The sequence below is a fragment of the Lontra canadensis genome, unplaced genomic scaffold, assembly GCF_010015895.1.
Source record: "Lontra canadensis isolate GAN:19392208 unplaced genomic scaffold, GSC_riverotter_1.0 scaffold44, whole genome shotgun sequence".
In the NCBI taxonomy this organism is placed as follows: domain Eukaryota; kingdom Metazoa; phylum Chordata; class Mammalia; order Carnivora; family Mustelidae; genus Lontra; species Lontra canadensis.
The window spans coordinates 2,561,680-2,578,307 of record NW_022631038.1 but is presented as its reverse complement, the minus strand read 5'-3'; positions in this window follow the sequence as shown (position 1 = coordinate 2,578,307).

Genomic DNA, 16,628 nt, shown 5'->3' with positions numbered 1-16,628 from the left:
TCAATACCAATTTTCAAGATAGCTGAAGCGTCCGCAAAGCCACATGGCTCCTGTTCGGTGGGCACATGTGGGTCCAGGTTCCTGGTCAAGGTGAGATGAAAGGAGCAAGCACTCGGCCCGCTCCAGCCATGGGGCGCACCGTCGGGAATCTGGGTCAGAAGGATCTTGTTCCCACTGCAGGTCTTCTGCCTGGACCGCTTCCATGGCTCCTCTCTTCACCTTTGCCAACATGCTGAAAAGTGGGTCAGCTCTCAGGGATGTGGACATGGAGTCTTACAAAGCTGGGGCTGGGCGTGCAAGTGTGACTGTGTGCTTCGGTGCGCATGCGTGTGTGTGTACACATGCGTGTGTGTGTGTGTGGAGTGTGAGTGACAGGGATGTGGCCTGTGGCAGAATCTGTGGTGCGAGGGTGATTTCCTCAGCAGATGTTCACCTTAGCTGTCGGGGTCTTGATTTCCTCAGTCGGCAAGATGACCCAGGATCACTCTTCTTCTGCTCTATCTGCCTTCCATCAGTTTTGTTTCTATTTGATATCGTCACAGGTAGGTCAACAGTACAGGGAAAGAAAGCACTGATTTCTTGAGTAAGATGGGAGTGGGTGGAAGCTGAAGCTGTGGGCTAAAATTAGGTAAGATAATCAGGGGATCAGCGTAAAAGTAAGGAGCTTAAGGGACTGGCTGCAGAGCTCCCCCAGGGCAGGGATCCCATCTTTCCCATTTATGTCGCATGAATGTTTGTCAAATGTACTTTTTTCTGTATTTAAGCAATTACTACTTTCTCCTGGCATAACAAGCATTAATTCCAGGGCTCGTAGGAGATGGGAAGATTGTAATGGAATAGCACTTTGCAAAATAAGAACTCTGACCTATTGCACTGCTGAGCTAATCATCTCTTTTCCACAAGGCAGACCGTTCAGTCACCTGCCGAGCAGCGCTGCCTCTTCTCTCCTTTATGCTTCGGCACCAGAGGGAAGGCGTTGCACTTTATTCTCTTTGGAGTGCTTCCAGACCGCTTGGTCATGCTCCGAGGACAGCCTCCTCCCCCTTTCATACAGTTAGGAATCTGGCAGACACAGTTCAAGTTATTAGAAAGTTGTAAGCCGGTGCAGTTCATCTCTTATCTCAAATAGCTCGCTGGTCCTGAAAAATGAGATCAATCATAACCCAACAGAGCTCGAGAAGCTCTTTTCCTTTTCTTGTTTGCTTTCTGGGAGTGCCTGCCAAGTTAGAAATCTACATAAATGAAATATAAATTACTAGTAACTTAAAGCACTAGGCCCATCCTAAAAGTTTTTATAATCACACGAGGCTGAACTACAATACCAGTGACAGAATAATAGCTATCTGTTGGTTTTCATGTTATTTCTAAGATTCTTAATGAAGACGTCTCTGTTAAAAAGAGTAAACTACTTTAAAAGTGAGCCAAAAGAAAAAAGAGAGTGAGAGACAGAGGAAGAGAGAGGCTGGAAAGGAAGGAAGGAGGGAGAGTGAAAGGGAGACTCTCTTGGAGAATCTGAATTTATAAACTGGTAAAAATGAACTTCTACTGAAGAAAGCGTCTCTGTTCCTGGAAGAATTAACAGCAGGATTCCTTTCACTTTTGCTTTTGTTTCATTTCAAAATTGATTATGAAATTTCAGAATTTTCTTACAAATATTACAGACACACAAAAAGACACTAAGAATTATGTAACACCACCATTATTTTCATGACTTGGTTAAAAAAGTCACTGCCTTTCCCTCTCTCCACAATCACCCCTCCCCCCACAAAGGTGATCATTCTTATAAATCTAGTGTCACTACTTCTGTGTACTTATTTACACCTTTACAACGTACGCATGGATCCCAAGCAACTGATCGTATTTCTGTGTATGTTAAGCATCCGTAGGATCCACAGCACCCCTGTATCATTTTATCTACCGCATCATGGATCTCCTTGTAGGTTTCATCTGTCTGTGAACCGGTTGCCCCACTTCGTGGATTTCTCTGTCGGACGGTGGTCCTTCGGGCAGGTAGGACAGCTTATTCACTGACCATGTCCAGATCAGGCTTCTCTCCAAGCAGAGCACTTAAAATATTATTTTATTGAAATCTCTGTTTTTAGACCTAGTTTTGCTCGCAACTTCCCTATGCCTCGGAGGTACTTTTTCCAGTAACTTGGGCTTAAATACTTTAAATCAACTTAAAAACAAAGCAAGGACTATTTTTGTGTGGCTATTAAACTAATACACGCCCATTTTAAGTAAAAACACACAAAAGTATAGTTCTCCACTTCGCAATAACCACCGTGAACATTTTGGTGTATTTCTTTCCAGCAATTTTCATGTTTTGGTTTTGGTTTGCACAAACCTAATACTATCACAAGGGGCAATTTCCCTTCGTATTAAGAAATCTATGAAAACAAAAATGTAAATGACTGAAAAGCCTTCCTGCCTGTACTCCCGCTTTTCGGAATTTAGGTGGTTCTAAATTCTCACTTTTCACTCAGCCAATGTTCCCTGGACGCCTGCTGCATGTGCTCACATTAGGTGTAGAACGTGTAACAGTAAAAGAGACAAGACTGTATTTTTCCCAAGATGTTAAATAAAAAGCAAAACCTCCACAAATAATTATCTGATCGCCATTGTGACACACACGAGAGAATAAGCAGGCGATAAAACGCCGATATCCCAGGGAGGCGGGGAACAGTCACATGGGGTAGGGAAGACCACCGGGAGAAGAGGTACTCGGGCTGGGTTCAGAGATAAAGGAAAGTGGCTATTTGAAAGGAAGAGAGTGTATGCGTGTGCGCGCGTGACCTGTGGGTGGATATGTCTGTGCGTTGGTGTTCAAAGGAAGCACTACACAGGAGGTCTGGAGCAATTATGGATCATCATCCCTTCATGACATTCCACGTGCCTAAATCTCTCCTTTGTAAGGACAACATCCTAATATTGAATTACTGGACTGCAATGATTTGAAGGAATCATGTTTATAGGATTTTGATACATTAAAAATAAAATATTACTTGGCTCAGTTGGTTAAGCATCAGTCTTCGGCTCAGGTCATGATCATAGTGTCCTGGGATCCAGCCCTGCCTTGGGCTCCCTGCTCAGTGGGGAGTCTGCTTCTCCCTTTGCCCTTCCCCCTGCTTGTCTGCTCTCGTTTGTTCTCTCTCTCTCTCTCTCTCTCTGACAAATAAATAAAATCTTTAAAATAAAATATTACTCAGGATTCTATATTTTGGATGCCAACACTAACGTGGTATCTCATTGCAGTTGGTGCCAATGACTCTGAGTAATGTCGCTGTGAAGGTGTTGGCCCTGAAAACAGTGTCCGCCTCAGGGCTGTGCTATTATTACTTTTTACTGTGAATCAGCTAAGGTGAGCAGCTATGAAAAGAAATGACTCGAAAAAATGTATTTATTATTATTTAAAACACACAGAGAAAAACACGTTATTAAAAAGCAAAGATATGCGGGCGCGTGCATGCCTCGGCAATCTGAGTCACACACAAATCGGGGACTCACTGAAGAATTGTTGAAGAGGACGTGGATGGAATCAGGAGCTCCACGAATTCACTGAACAGGGAAGAGTTTAATAAACAGGAAAACACTTCAGGAAAGAAAGTATTATGAAAAAAATTAATGACCTCAAAATTACTTTTTAAGTTTAACAAATTTCAATAAAAATTTTAAAGGGATTCTTTGGTTAAGATAATTCTGAAGTTAATTTGAAGAAACAATGTTCAATAACCCCAAGAAAATTGGCAAGAGAAATTCACTAAAATAATTAGAAACATTTCTTCTGTTGATTAAGGATGGGATGGGAGAGGGGAGAAAGAGAAGCTACTGTTTCTCACAGAAACCCCAAATCTTTAGTTAGCCTATGTCTGCGCTACTGTGAGTGAAAATATAAAAAGATACACTAAGATCTAAAAAAGAAGTCTGTGGTGGGCTGGGCTGTGCAGGAATAGGTAGACCTATTATTGGGACAGAAGAGACAACTTTGAATTTTTGTAAGAAATAAAGATAAAAATAACATTTTAAATCAGTGGCACAATAAACACCAGGCAACTAAAGTAAAATACATTTGCAGTACTAACTCGCAAAACAAATTCAAGAATCATCAGAGATAAACTTGAGAAGAAGCAATGAAAGACAAAAGACAATGCAGAAGACAAGGAAGTAAGTGTCAAATAGTGTCTATAGCTGCTGGTAACGGTAAAACTAAAACATACGGTAAAGGTAAAGACGTTTGACTCCTAAAAATTTTAAACTTCTATACGCCAGAAAAACATATGTAAGTATAAATGCCAAAAAGGATAACTATGTACTAAAACTATATCAATGTTAATATTAAGTTTTAAGGATTCCTTACAAATTAAGAATGATAAACATCCCAATTTAAAAAAACAGGCAAATAACGTTAACAAACACAGGAAAAGGGGAAAGAAGTCAGTATCTAAGCAAGTTTGAATTCTCTGAGCAGCGCAGAGTTTGGTTTCCAACGCCCGTCTCCAGTGAAAGCAACCAGGGCTCCTTGACAACACGACACATTTCAGTGAAAACAAACCAGACCCATCTTGGTGGTCTCACGTAAGAAGGAAAAAAGAGGGTGTGTGTGTCACATGTTCAAAAATAACGCCCAGCAGAATCCACAACCAAGGTAACACGGAACATCAGTCTGTGCTGCTAAAGCTGAAGGCAGGTCAGAAACAAACAAAATCACCCGGAAATAAACAGAACACTGTCGCAACAACAGACTGAGACTCGGGCCCTGTTTTATTTTATTTTTTTAAAGATTTTATTTATTTGTCAGAGAGAGAGGGAGAGCGAGCGAGCACAGGCAGACAGAATGGCAGGCAGAAGCAGAGAGAGAAGCGGATTCCCTGCCGAGCAAGGAGCCCAATGTGGGACTCAATCCCAGGACGCTGGGATCATGACCTGAGCCGAAGGCAGCTGCTTAACCAACTGAGCCACCCAGGCGTCCCCAGGCCGTTTTAAAGCTGTGCGTGTCTCTTTCCGCAGAAGTGGATTCTGCTATGGAGGGCCAACTCCAGCAGCCTCTCCTGGATGCAGGGGTCCTGTGAGCAACAGCCGGGTGTAGAGCTGAGAGTCCCCTGCAGGAAGGGATGTGTCCACCACATCCCTGGCACACTTTTTCTACTAGCAACATAAAAAGCTGCATTTCCTTTTAAGTGCAGCAACTCATAAAAGAGGCGTGGCTTAAAGGGCCAACTTTGGACAAATCTGTCTTATTCCAAAGTCTTTAAATTTTTGTGACTTTAAAAGAGGGGAAGCTAAAGGTTATCCATTCCTGCTCCTAAGGAAAAGAGTAGAGTCTGCTTTTATTATGAGGAGACTCTACAATCAACACACACAGGCCTACATAGCCTGTACTTCCTTTTAAGGTCAGGACTATACCCAATTAGCTTGTGATTTGAGCAGAGTAGTAAAGGAAGCATTTGTTCAGTGCCAATGCGATTATGAGTGGCACACCAGGGCAAGTGTCTGCACACAGGCTATCCAATGGGTGCGATCCCAAAACAGGATTCCGTGGGGAAACAGGCTTGGGAAGCTAAGGCTCTCAGGCGAGACCCTGGCTGAAAGTCAGGGATGACGGGCTAATTCCAATTAAAGTCCTTCCCCAGGCCCGTCCTCACTCCTTGCTGTCTTTCTGACCCACTCTTCACGTCTGTGAAATAAAGATTCACACATTCTCTAAGTGTCTTTCCAGCTCTAATGTCCTGGAGCTCTCTGATTTGCATGTTCACGCATCAGAAGATCCCAAAATCCCACAAGTGGGGCAGTCATCTTCCCAAACTTAAGAGTCAGGATGTTCAGTCTGATACGGGACCTCCATGCTACTTCCGGAAGCACACATCCATCAAGAAGGTAGAACCCAAGTGTTGGCATTTCCAGTGTTTCCTTTGTTTATGGAGATAGCTGAAATAGAATATTATGTAATGGGATCCCCAGATGGTCTAGGGTGAGTACAGCATGGACAATAAGGAAAGCTGACAGGAGATCTGGTCTTTAGGGTTCTTGTTCCCATCTTCTCCGTTTCTTCAATTCTCTCCTCCTCTGTTGCCACGCGCACCTCCTTTCCACCAGCTCCTCCAGTAGGATGTCCTATGAAACCGGCACTTTCAGATCAAATCCCCGTCATCCCACATCAATGACTCTGATTCCTTTTCTTGCACTCTTCCCTTCTTTCATTTCCAGTGGGGCCGGGCTGCCGGCAGACAAGGAGGTGACTGGAATAATTCATACGAAGGTGTGAATGGTCCCGTGCTGACTCAGCCTGCGATCGCTTTCCCAGGCGACTTTGCATTCCGGAGGAGTAGCTGGTCAAGTTCAGACTTAAGGAATTGTATTATTTAGGCCAGTTTATGGACAAGTTAGAAAGCCTGTTTTTCTAGCCCGTTCTTCTGCACGGAGACGGCACTGTTAACCCACTACTTTAGACTCACGAGTTCTAAAGTCCGGATGGTGCACGTTTATCAGATAAAAAATGGGCATCCACACAAATAATTTATTGAATTCACATACATATTTCCAGTTACTGCAGTGATACGTTTTGTTTACTATAAAATACACCTTTTAGAGGGTGCGATAAAAGTAAACAATATTTACCGTATCTTGAGTGGAAACATGCACGTTTCGCTCAGTCCCGAGCAAATACTTCTCGCGCACCTACTTCTCACCTGCGAATGACAGACGTACCGCAAATGCCGAGAGAAAACAGCCGGTGAGAACCTCCTACCCCGCCTCACTGGGACCCTCGGTCGCTTTTCGTGCGCGTCTGTGCCGGTCCCACGCGCACAGGGAGAGCGGAGCGAAGGAGGGTGGGGCCGGCGCACACCCTGTGAGCAGAGCCTGATGTCCTTCTCCGAGGACAAGAGTGCCACAAGGGGCGCGACGGTGTCTTCCCGTCCCGGCTAATTACCCTGGGGTGCGCTCGCGACTCTGTCCGCCGCGTCTAAGACCCGAGCAGGCTCAGACCCGGCTTCCGGGGGACTTGGGGCTGTGACAACCTGCGGGCGGAGCCAAGTGCTGAGCGGAGAGCACACACCCTGCTTCCGCTGCTTTCATGAAGGCTGGGATCCCACGACACACGACTAGGCCTTCCCAGGGCGACGAGAGGGGACCCTGGACCGGGGGGCAGCGCCTCCCGCCGGCGGAGTGGGAGACGCGCCTCGCGCCGCCCGAGGACGAGGACGCCGGGGACAGGCTTCCGCGCAAAGGCGGCTCGGGGGCCTGGGACCTAAACTTCCGTCCCTGCCCGAGCCCTCTCCTGGGCCTTCGCGCTCAGCCGGTCCTGCCGCTGCGGGCCGGGTTCGCAGCGCGCGGGGTCCGGCCGGAAGGCCCCAGCGCCGGCGTCCGGGTCACGCCCCGCGCCTCACCGCGTCCCCGTCGCTCCCTCGGAAAACGGCGACGGCGGCAGAGCGCGCGGCTGCATGGGGAGGACGGGCCGCTCTGGACGACGCGCACCGCGGGCTTCCCGCACCGAGTCGCACCGTCGCGCCTGCCGTCGAGGGGCCCCTGCTGTCCCCGCGGGCACCGACTCCGAGACGGGCCGCCCGCGCAGAGGCCTCCGCCGGGCTCCGTCCTGGGGCCTGGTCTGCCCGCTCGCCTCACTCCCGGGCGTCGCTCTGCTCGTGTCTCCGACAGCGCCGCCAGCTCTCCCTGCCGCACGGACGTGCTCGTCGGCTCACCTGAACCCGTCGCCCGCGCGCCGGCCCGCGCTGCCCCGGAGACCGGCGGGAAAGCTCTCTGCGACAAGCGCGAACGCATGACGGGTCTTTCCAAAGGCGCGCGACGCAGACGCCATGTTTACCCAGCATCCTCGGCGGAGGGGGCTCCGGACTGGCTGGCTGTGGCCACGTGACGGGGTGGGGCATGTCATGTCATGTGAGCGCGCATCGCTCCAGTCTGCGGCTGCGCAGGGGGGCGCCCCAGAGGCGGAAGTGTGGGCTGCTGGGAGTGAGGGTGCCGGCAACCGGGCCGGGAAAGGGCTCGGCGGCGCCAGAGTTTGGGAAATGGATGCGGCCTGCGCGCGGAGTCCTCCCCGGTACAGCCCGGGCGGAGAAGCCTGCGTCTGCCGTCCCTGTCAGGCGGGAGCGGCGCTGGGGCGCAGGCAGCGGTTCTGTGTGGGACTCGGACCCGAGCTGGGCTTCGTGCGTGCGGGAGCTCTCGGGGAGGGGCTGCCCTCGAGGACTCGCCCGGGGGCCCTCCGTCCCCCTTCGCCCTCCCGCGGAGCGCCGGACACGCGGCCTCTGTCCTGGGAACCCCGCGTGCCGGGCTGAAGGCCGCTCCCCCGGGGAGCCGGCGGGAGGGGGCGCGTGTCCCCGTGCGGCCCAGCAGCAGGGGCTCGGGGACTTCAGCAGACGGGCCGCGCCCCGACCCAGAGCCCGCCGTGGGGCCGGCGTCCTGCAGGGACCGGACAGGCCGGGCCACAGCAGCGCCGCCACCCGGGGCGGAGCCAGGGCCCTCCCGCCCTGACGCGGGCGGCGCATCCCGAGCTGCTGCTGCTGAGCCCGGGCCTTGGAGGGACAGCGCACACTCGGGGGACCCAGCGTCGTCGGCGGTGTGTTGGGGGTCCCACCGCCCGGGATGAACTCGGGCCGGGCCTTGCTGACGCCCACGCCGGGATTTAATAGGCGGCCCGGAGCCCGTGGTCTAGACGCCGCTGCCACCTGGTGGCCGCACACCCGGCTTAGGACTCCGAGGGCTGGTGCTCTGGGTCTGCTCTCGGGAAGGAAGACTCTGGGAGTTAAGTGCGAGCCTTCGCTTATGAGGCTTTAAAACACGCGTGACGGGGCAAGGGGCAGGTCAGGCTGGGAAAGCTGGACCACTTGTAGGGCTTGCTGGTTCTGGGTCTAACAGGACTGCAGGCACTTGGACATGCTTGTGCCCCCGCAGGATCAAACGGACCCTGGACGGAGACAACAACATCCGCCACAAGCAAGATACCGGTCTTCTGTGTCATCTGTCATGTGGGATTGTCTCCTCTACTCTGTCTCCGTTTGGATGTCAAGCTGTGTACTTTGAGCCAGTTTCTGATCTCGAAGCCAAAATGCACTGGACACTCACTGGTTCTGCCCTTCCACCCTTGAACTCTGGCCTTTGCGCTGGACAAGTCTGGAGGGAGCCTGACTCGGGGCAGAAAGAACCCAGCAAAGATCATGTTCCCTCCCGCGCCGGGGAGTAGGAGTGCTCCAAGCCAGTGTCGTCTGTGCCTCCGGAGTCAGGCTAGACAGTGACTGATGAAGCTGGATAGCTAATGACCTCCCTAAATCGAGGTCCTCCTGCTCTTTAGGGCCCGGCCCTCCGTATTACTTCAGAGGTCCTGAGGCCTTTGGTTTTACCTCAGTGAAGCCAGTTCAGAGGAAGAGAGAGGCGAAGGGAAAGCCAGCACCATTGTAGGTTTGGGCCAACGCTCTACGGTCTACAAAAGTTGCTTCCTTAAACGCTGTGAGTGAAAAGCCGAGACAGAATTTATACGTGGCCCAAGTTAGTAAGTCCCTGGCAGGGACAAAACGTGACCTTGGATCTCCCTGAGTGCAAGGAACAGAGTCTTACCAAGGATCTCTGCAGCGGGGTGAGCCTTTGGGCTGCTGTCTGGACACCTGGCTTCGTCCCTGCAGCCCTGCTCCTCCTCACCTGGCTTCATGATGAGCGTCCGGTGGAACTGGAATAGTCTGCTTCATGTCAGGAGCTGACCGTGATCGAGGTTCACAGACAGCACTGCAGTAAATTCATTCCCCCCACCCCATTATGCATGAATAATCTCACTGCAGGAGGAGGGAGGCCAGGCCAGCAGCAGGATTTAAGGACTTTCAGCCTGTGGATTCAGGAAGCGGAAGTCTTAATTTTTAGAGCTGCTTTGTCAGGCACTTTACGGCTTCCTCCTCTAACTCCTAATGGCTGTAAATCTCCAGACCGCCCCTCTCCAAACTCACATGTAAATGGTCCTCTACACCAGCAGCAACTGGCCACTTAAACGAAGCCAGGGAGTGGGTGACCTATGAATAAAGCTCACGTGTGGTCCTCGGCTGTTCAGGTCCACTGTCTCTCCAGACACAGGAAGGGCCCTGGGCATTCGAGGCAGATGGCCGGGCTTTCTGGCCATGGAGACTGGCAGAAAGGGAGGCCCAGTGGGACAGTACTGGTTTGGGCCTGCCCTGTTCAGGATGCTTCCACAATGCAAGTAGCCTTGACAACAGGTCATCTGGGGTGGTTATCTGAGGTTGGGGTCTCTGGACAGCAGCTTTGAGGGAAATGGGAAGCGAAGATTGAAGATTGGCTCTGTGCTGGACCCTTGCCCCCTGATGGTGATTTAACACTGAAGAAATGGCCCTATTGGCTCTGGGAATGTGCAGGATCCCATGTCTTAGTATGGACTGAAGACCTGTTGAGGATTCCTGTTGGATGGGGACAAGCTACATGGAGGAGAACCTCAAAAGAAAAGGTCTTATAGGGCAGGGGCCCGCAAATGTTTTTTTTCTAAAAAGGACCAGGTAGTAGACATTTTTACTTTGTGTCCAGTGTATTTCAACTGCTCAGCTCCTCTGTGCCACAGAAGCTGCCACACACTTTGCCTGAATGAGTGAGCCTCACTGTGTTTCAGTAAAACTTTTATTTGCACAAAGAGATGGTTGGTGGGATTTGGTCCTCAGACCTACTTTGCTGTCCCCTGGGATAGGAGAAGCAGAAATGTCCATAAGACCTAAAATCTAGGGGCTCCTGGGTGGCTCAGTCAGTTAAGCACTTGCCTTTGGCTCAGGTCATGATCCCAGGGGCCTGGATGCAGCCTCACAGCATTGGGCTCCCTGTGCAGTGGGGGTCTGCTTAGCCCTCTGCCTGCTGCTCCCCTTCCTCGTGCTCAGTCTCTCTGAAAAATGAATAAATACAATCTTAAAAACAAAACAAAAGAACAAAAAACCCCACAAAAAACCCAAAGCCTAATCCCTGTTTTGCTATGCAGCAGATCTCTGACCTCAGATAAGTTATTTATCTCTGAGCCTGTTTCCTCATTAGTAAAAAGGAGTTCACAGTATCACCTTTTAGGTTTCTGGTAATGTGTGCCGAGTTCTCAGCATGCCACAAGGCAAACAGGCATGCAGTAAACATTGGGCTTTCCACAGAAATACCTACAGTTCTTGGGGTGGATTGGCTGTAGGTGCCTTAATGCTCTGTTGCCTTCATAGGCATCTTTTGCCTCATTTGTTGGACCTGACTGAGTAAATGAAGTCTCTTTCACCCCATTTGTATTCTAAAAGTAGGTCTTTCCAAACTCACTGACATGTTATTTCAAACTATCTGGCAACATTCAGGGCCTTGTGGAGTCCCCTGGCAGTTTCACCGCACCAGAACATTGCCTACCCTGAAATTTTTAAATTATAATGGAATGTGAAACAGATGTACCACATCTAGGGAGGACTAGAGCAACATTAATTTGTTCCTTGGGAATGCCCTTCATAAGCACGTTTTTGGGCAGGCATTTGTGATAAGAGCCAGGCAATAAAAGATCCCAACATGTTCTAAACACTGCAATTTTGGCAATTTGTGTCAAAGAAAATTTGGAAGGCATCGGTAAGTGAAACAGAACTGATTGAATTTATGACTTAACCTTTCACTAAAATATCTGTGTTTGGAAGATGTCACTGATCAGAGAAATGAGAATTTGGATAGAAAAAAATGAGAAAAGATTCAGTGGGAACTCTGCACTCTGATGTTGGTCAATACTTAGTTATTTAGAATAAGAACTGGGGCCAAGTTGCTGCTTGGGTCTCTTCAAGGTGGCTGACTTCATGGTGCATTACAAACACCAACTTTTGAAAATAAAGTGCTGGGTGCCTGGATGGCTTAATTAGTTAAGCATCTGCCTTTAGCTCAGGTCCTGGTCCTGGGATTTAGTCTGGCATCACGTTCCCTCCTCAGTAGGGAGTCTGCTTCTCCATCTACCTGCCCCCCAACTTGTGCACTTGTTTTTTTTTTTTTTTTCCCTCTCTCTCTCAAATATTTTAAAAAAGAAAAAATAAAATGCTAAACTTAAAGGTAATATTTTCAGGAAAGCTGACCTTGATATACAAGGTTATGACTTTAAGCACGTTTAACTGAAAATAAGAAAAAAAAACAAAAACAAAAACAAATAAAACGGGTGCCTGGGTGGCTCAGTCATTGGGCATCTGCCTTCTGCTCAAGGTCATAATCCCAGGGTCCTGGTATTGAGCCCCATGTCCAGCTCCCTGCTCAGCAGGAAGCCTGCTTCTCCCTCTCCCCCTGCTTGTGTTCCCTTTCTCGCTGTCTCTCTGTCAAATAAATAAGATCTTAAAAACAAACAAACAAAAAAAACCCATAATATGGATAAACAAATAGTGCATTAAAACAATACTTAGTGTGAATGCCTTTAGAATACTGGCCAGAGAATTAGGCTGAACCTATGCTGTCATCTATAATACGTTATATTCTTATTGATCATATGATCCAGAAAAGAACTGATTGTGACACAATGAAAAAAAATCACTTCTTTGGACAAATCTGAAATTTCATATCCCTCAAGATGTACTGGTTATACTTTTCCCTGTAAGAAACAAATCTGATAGAAATCTTTCTTGACCCTACACAGTTATAACCTTCTGGTTAAAACTGACCTACTTTTTATCTGATTCTACACTATTGCTTCTATAGAAAATGAACTGTACTGGACAAGAAATGCATTTCCGTGTTAGTCCAACTGTGCATCAAGACATGCTTTAAAATAAGGATAAATGTTTGGTTTACAAAAAAGAGAAATAGTTCACCAAACTAGAATGTAAACGTCTTCTGTAGCTTTGCTACTAATAACTGAGATTTTCTTGCTAGGTTATTATTGTATAAACCAGAGAAGGAGAGAGATTCCAGTTATACTGAATAACATTATCATGAAAGTTGTAATACCATGATGTTGATGCCACAGTGGAAGGCTATATCATTAAGTTTTTTTGGTAAAAAATAATAATAAATTGTGCATTTTTTATTATATTTTATTCTGTCCAAATGCAATTGTTTGTGTGGTTGAGCTCATGCCATGTGTGAAATTCTATAGTGTTTTGAAGATTTTTATTTTTTTTAAGATTGAATTTATATATTTATTTATTTATTTGACAGAGAGAGAGCGCACAAGCAGGAGGAGAGGCAGAGGGAGAGGGAGAGGCAGGCTTCCTGCCGAGTAGGGAGCCCAGTTTGGGGCTCAATCCCAGGACCCTGGGATCAGGATCTGAGCCAAAGGTAGATGCTTAACCAACTGAGCCACCCAGGTGTCCCAAGATTTTTTTTTTTTAAATAATCTACAATGAACAGGAAGTTGTACCTGTGTACCTTTACCCAATTTCCCCCAGTAGTTCTACCATATGTAACTATGATACTGTAGCAAAACGAGGAAGCTGATATTTGTAAGATGTGAATCTAGAGATCTAACCCATTTTATCTCATGTGTATATTCTTTTAATCACTATGGACATCAAGATACAGAAGTGGTCATTACGCAGAGGCCTCTCTCTTGCTATTCCTTTAGAATTGTCTCACTTGTGTCCCCACTCCCCACCATTCCTTACTCCTGGCAACCAGTGATTTGTTTTCTGCCTTTGTACGTTCATCATTTCAAAAGGAAATGGAATCGTATGTGAATTTTTGACATTTTTTCAAATATCTGTATAATGTCTTTGTATATAGTTGGGTCATTTATTTAATCCACTCTACTGATCTCTGTCTTTTAACTGGTATATTCAGACCACTTATGTTTAGTGGAATCATATGATACAGCCTTAAAAAGGGCTCAGCAATCAGACTATGGGTTGCGTTACCAAAATTGTTACCAAAAGTCCCTTGAAGGTGCTGAGGGAGAAACAGTTTCCAAGGATCACCCAGTACTTAAGTTACAAAGTAGAAACAGGCTTAGTTAAGAGAAGGATGCTGTAAGTGAGCGTGGCTTACCTTGGGAGAGGGTCCATAGAGAACAGGATGGCTGGTTGGGAGGGGAAAGGTGAGGTGGGTTGAAAGGGAAGTGAGGACAGAACATGAGCAGGTGACCAGAGGTACTTGGTGAACCGCAGCACGGCAGGTCATGGCACATTTTCCAGAAGGGTGGGTGAGCCTGTATTCACAGGCTTGTGGGTATCTGCTGTCGTTAGCTTGTTATGATTTTAAATCTGAGTGTTTATGACTTAAGTGATGTTGTTTTGATCTAAGGGTGGGTTTGTTGACAGTGAAGAAGCCATGTCAGGATGTCATCAACATCTGTTGTCATTGGTAAGCGTGCGGGAGCTCAGCCATCGATGGGACTTATAAGATCCCAGGGAAGAACAGCTGTAATGTAATGGACGTTACAACTTTAAATACTTAAATTTGTGAGGGCTCACTGAGGGTGTTTGCTTTCGGCAAGGCTACCCTTTGCCAATCTAACGGGCTCTCCCAGGATCTTGGGGCATTAGCTCCTGTTGTGGCAAGGTGGCCCTTTGCAGTGGCCCACCAGCGGCTGCACATTTCTCCCCCCAGCATCGTGCTCTAGCGTGGGGGACCTCTGCTTCACACTGGCAGCTGAACGTCAGCTTAGTTGCCAAAGCTGACCCTTCCGAGATCCAGCTCATAGAAAGATATACCTTAACTAAATGTGGACTTTATATCTCTCATTTTTTCCTTGCCTGGAACAACAGTGTAATTAATCTGTCATTGGTTTGCAGAATGCTGTTTCTTCATTGGCTTATGATTATTAAGAGACATTTATCCTGTATGCTGTTGTCTTGTGAAATATTATCTAAATCATAGTTCCCTCCATGAATCTGTGTCAACTTATTGGCAAACATAATCTCAGTCTCTGAGCATTATTTGTGTGAATAAAAAAATCTTCCATTAATCTGGACAGAAGCCTCAAGAGCTAAATGACTAAATTGTCCCCACTTACAGAAAAGGTCATTTAAGAGAGATGAAAACATTCAGTATTGAAAAGAGGGAAATCTGAGTATCCGCACTGAGGTTTTTGCTGCCCATTTTTTCAGGTATGCTATCTTAAAATTCAAAGCAGAGGCTAAACCACAGAAACACTCGTTTGTAGTTCATGGAAAGATGTCAGATGGCCTCGAGTCCTCTGGTGGTTTTCCAGGAGGTCTAGGGAGAAGATGATTAGAAATGCCCTCCAAGAAGAGAGGGTCAAGCAGTTTAAAAAGAAAAGAAGAAGAAGAAGAAGAAGGAGAAGGAGAAGGAGAAGAAGAAGCATGTTGAAAATGTGAACACAGATTTCGTGGTGAGTGTGGAGGAGAAGGAAGCTCTGGAATTTGTTTCAATGAAGGGAAAATGGTGGCAATATGTGAAAAAGCAAGGCAAAGGCGCATATGAGAGAAGCAGATATCAGAAACAGAAATTACCAGGAGCGAGTCCAGAATGACAGCTTTGAAGTAATTCCATTTTGAGGGGAGAAACGAACATTGGGAAGGGATGGAGTGCCTTGTTCACAGCTCCTTCGCCGGGATGTGCCGCGTCTGACCAGTGAGGCTCACTCTGGGATTGGCGCAACAAAACGTTCCATCCTTATCAGTTGGTTCTGCAAAATCATCTCGAGGCAGCAGCAAACAACTGCAGAGAACAAAAAGGTCTTTTATTCCCCTTCTGTCTGGAGATAGAAATCAAGTGTAGTTTGTGAGAAGTACATCCTGGTAGCACCATTGACAAGAACGCAGTCAACACAATTGCTCTGGGATGTGGAGAGGGTGACGATGGTGTCCTTCAGGATGGACGGCGTTGTCTGCAGCACCCAGGGTGGCACCATCTTTGCAGGGAAGAGGCTGGTGGGGTCAGTATGAGGAAGGACAGAGAAGGAAACGTGACTCCATGCTCCCTGTACCTCCCAATTCTCTTGAGCCTCAGTTTTCTCACTGCAGATGGGAACACCGTGACCCCTGGCAGGGTCGGAGCCTGCAGTGGGGCTGCGGAGTGGTCGCGAACTGAAGAGTCACGTCACAGTGCCGTCGCTGTGCTCGCCGGAAGCTGTCTGGCTGAAACTGCACCGAACAGTAATTTGCTTCCCTGAATCTGTGCACGCGTGATCAGAGTTGTGTTGACATCTGCCTCATCCCAGGAGACCCAGCCCTGTTCCAGGGCAGACCTTGTTCAAAACTTCCAGGAGGCAAATGGAGGTATGAGGTCAGATTGGAGGGTTCGCTCTAAAATATGACATTTATTATACCTGGATTTGAGAATCACCTTTGTGCCACTGCTGTGCCCAGAGCGGGCTCTTCCCTGAGGCCTCAAGAGTGTAGTCAGCTTCTCAGACTTCTCTTTCTGTGGTGACTTTGTGAGTCCTGCTGCACAGAAGTGAAAAGTAAATACTTCGGAAGTTGTGAAATACCTACCAGACTCTGCTGGTCATCCTCCCCAAACCTGAGGCTGTGTCCCGTTTGTCTGAGAATAAATCATCCCATCTCCACGGGAATGGGGCACCTTCCTCCCAAGGGCACCAGGGCCTGGCAGCTGATGGTCATGTGGGCCATGTGTCTGTGGTAGGCTTCCTTAGAGGCCATGCTTGTGGCCTGGCTGCCTGGCCTCACTCGAGATGGGTTACGGCACCTTAGTATTTTAACCTCCTGAGCCCAGTTGCCCTACACAGTTGA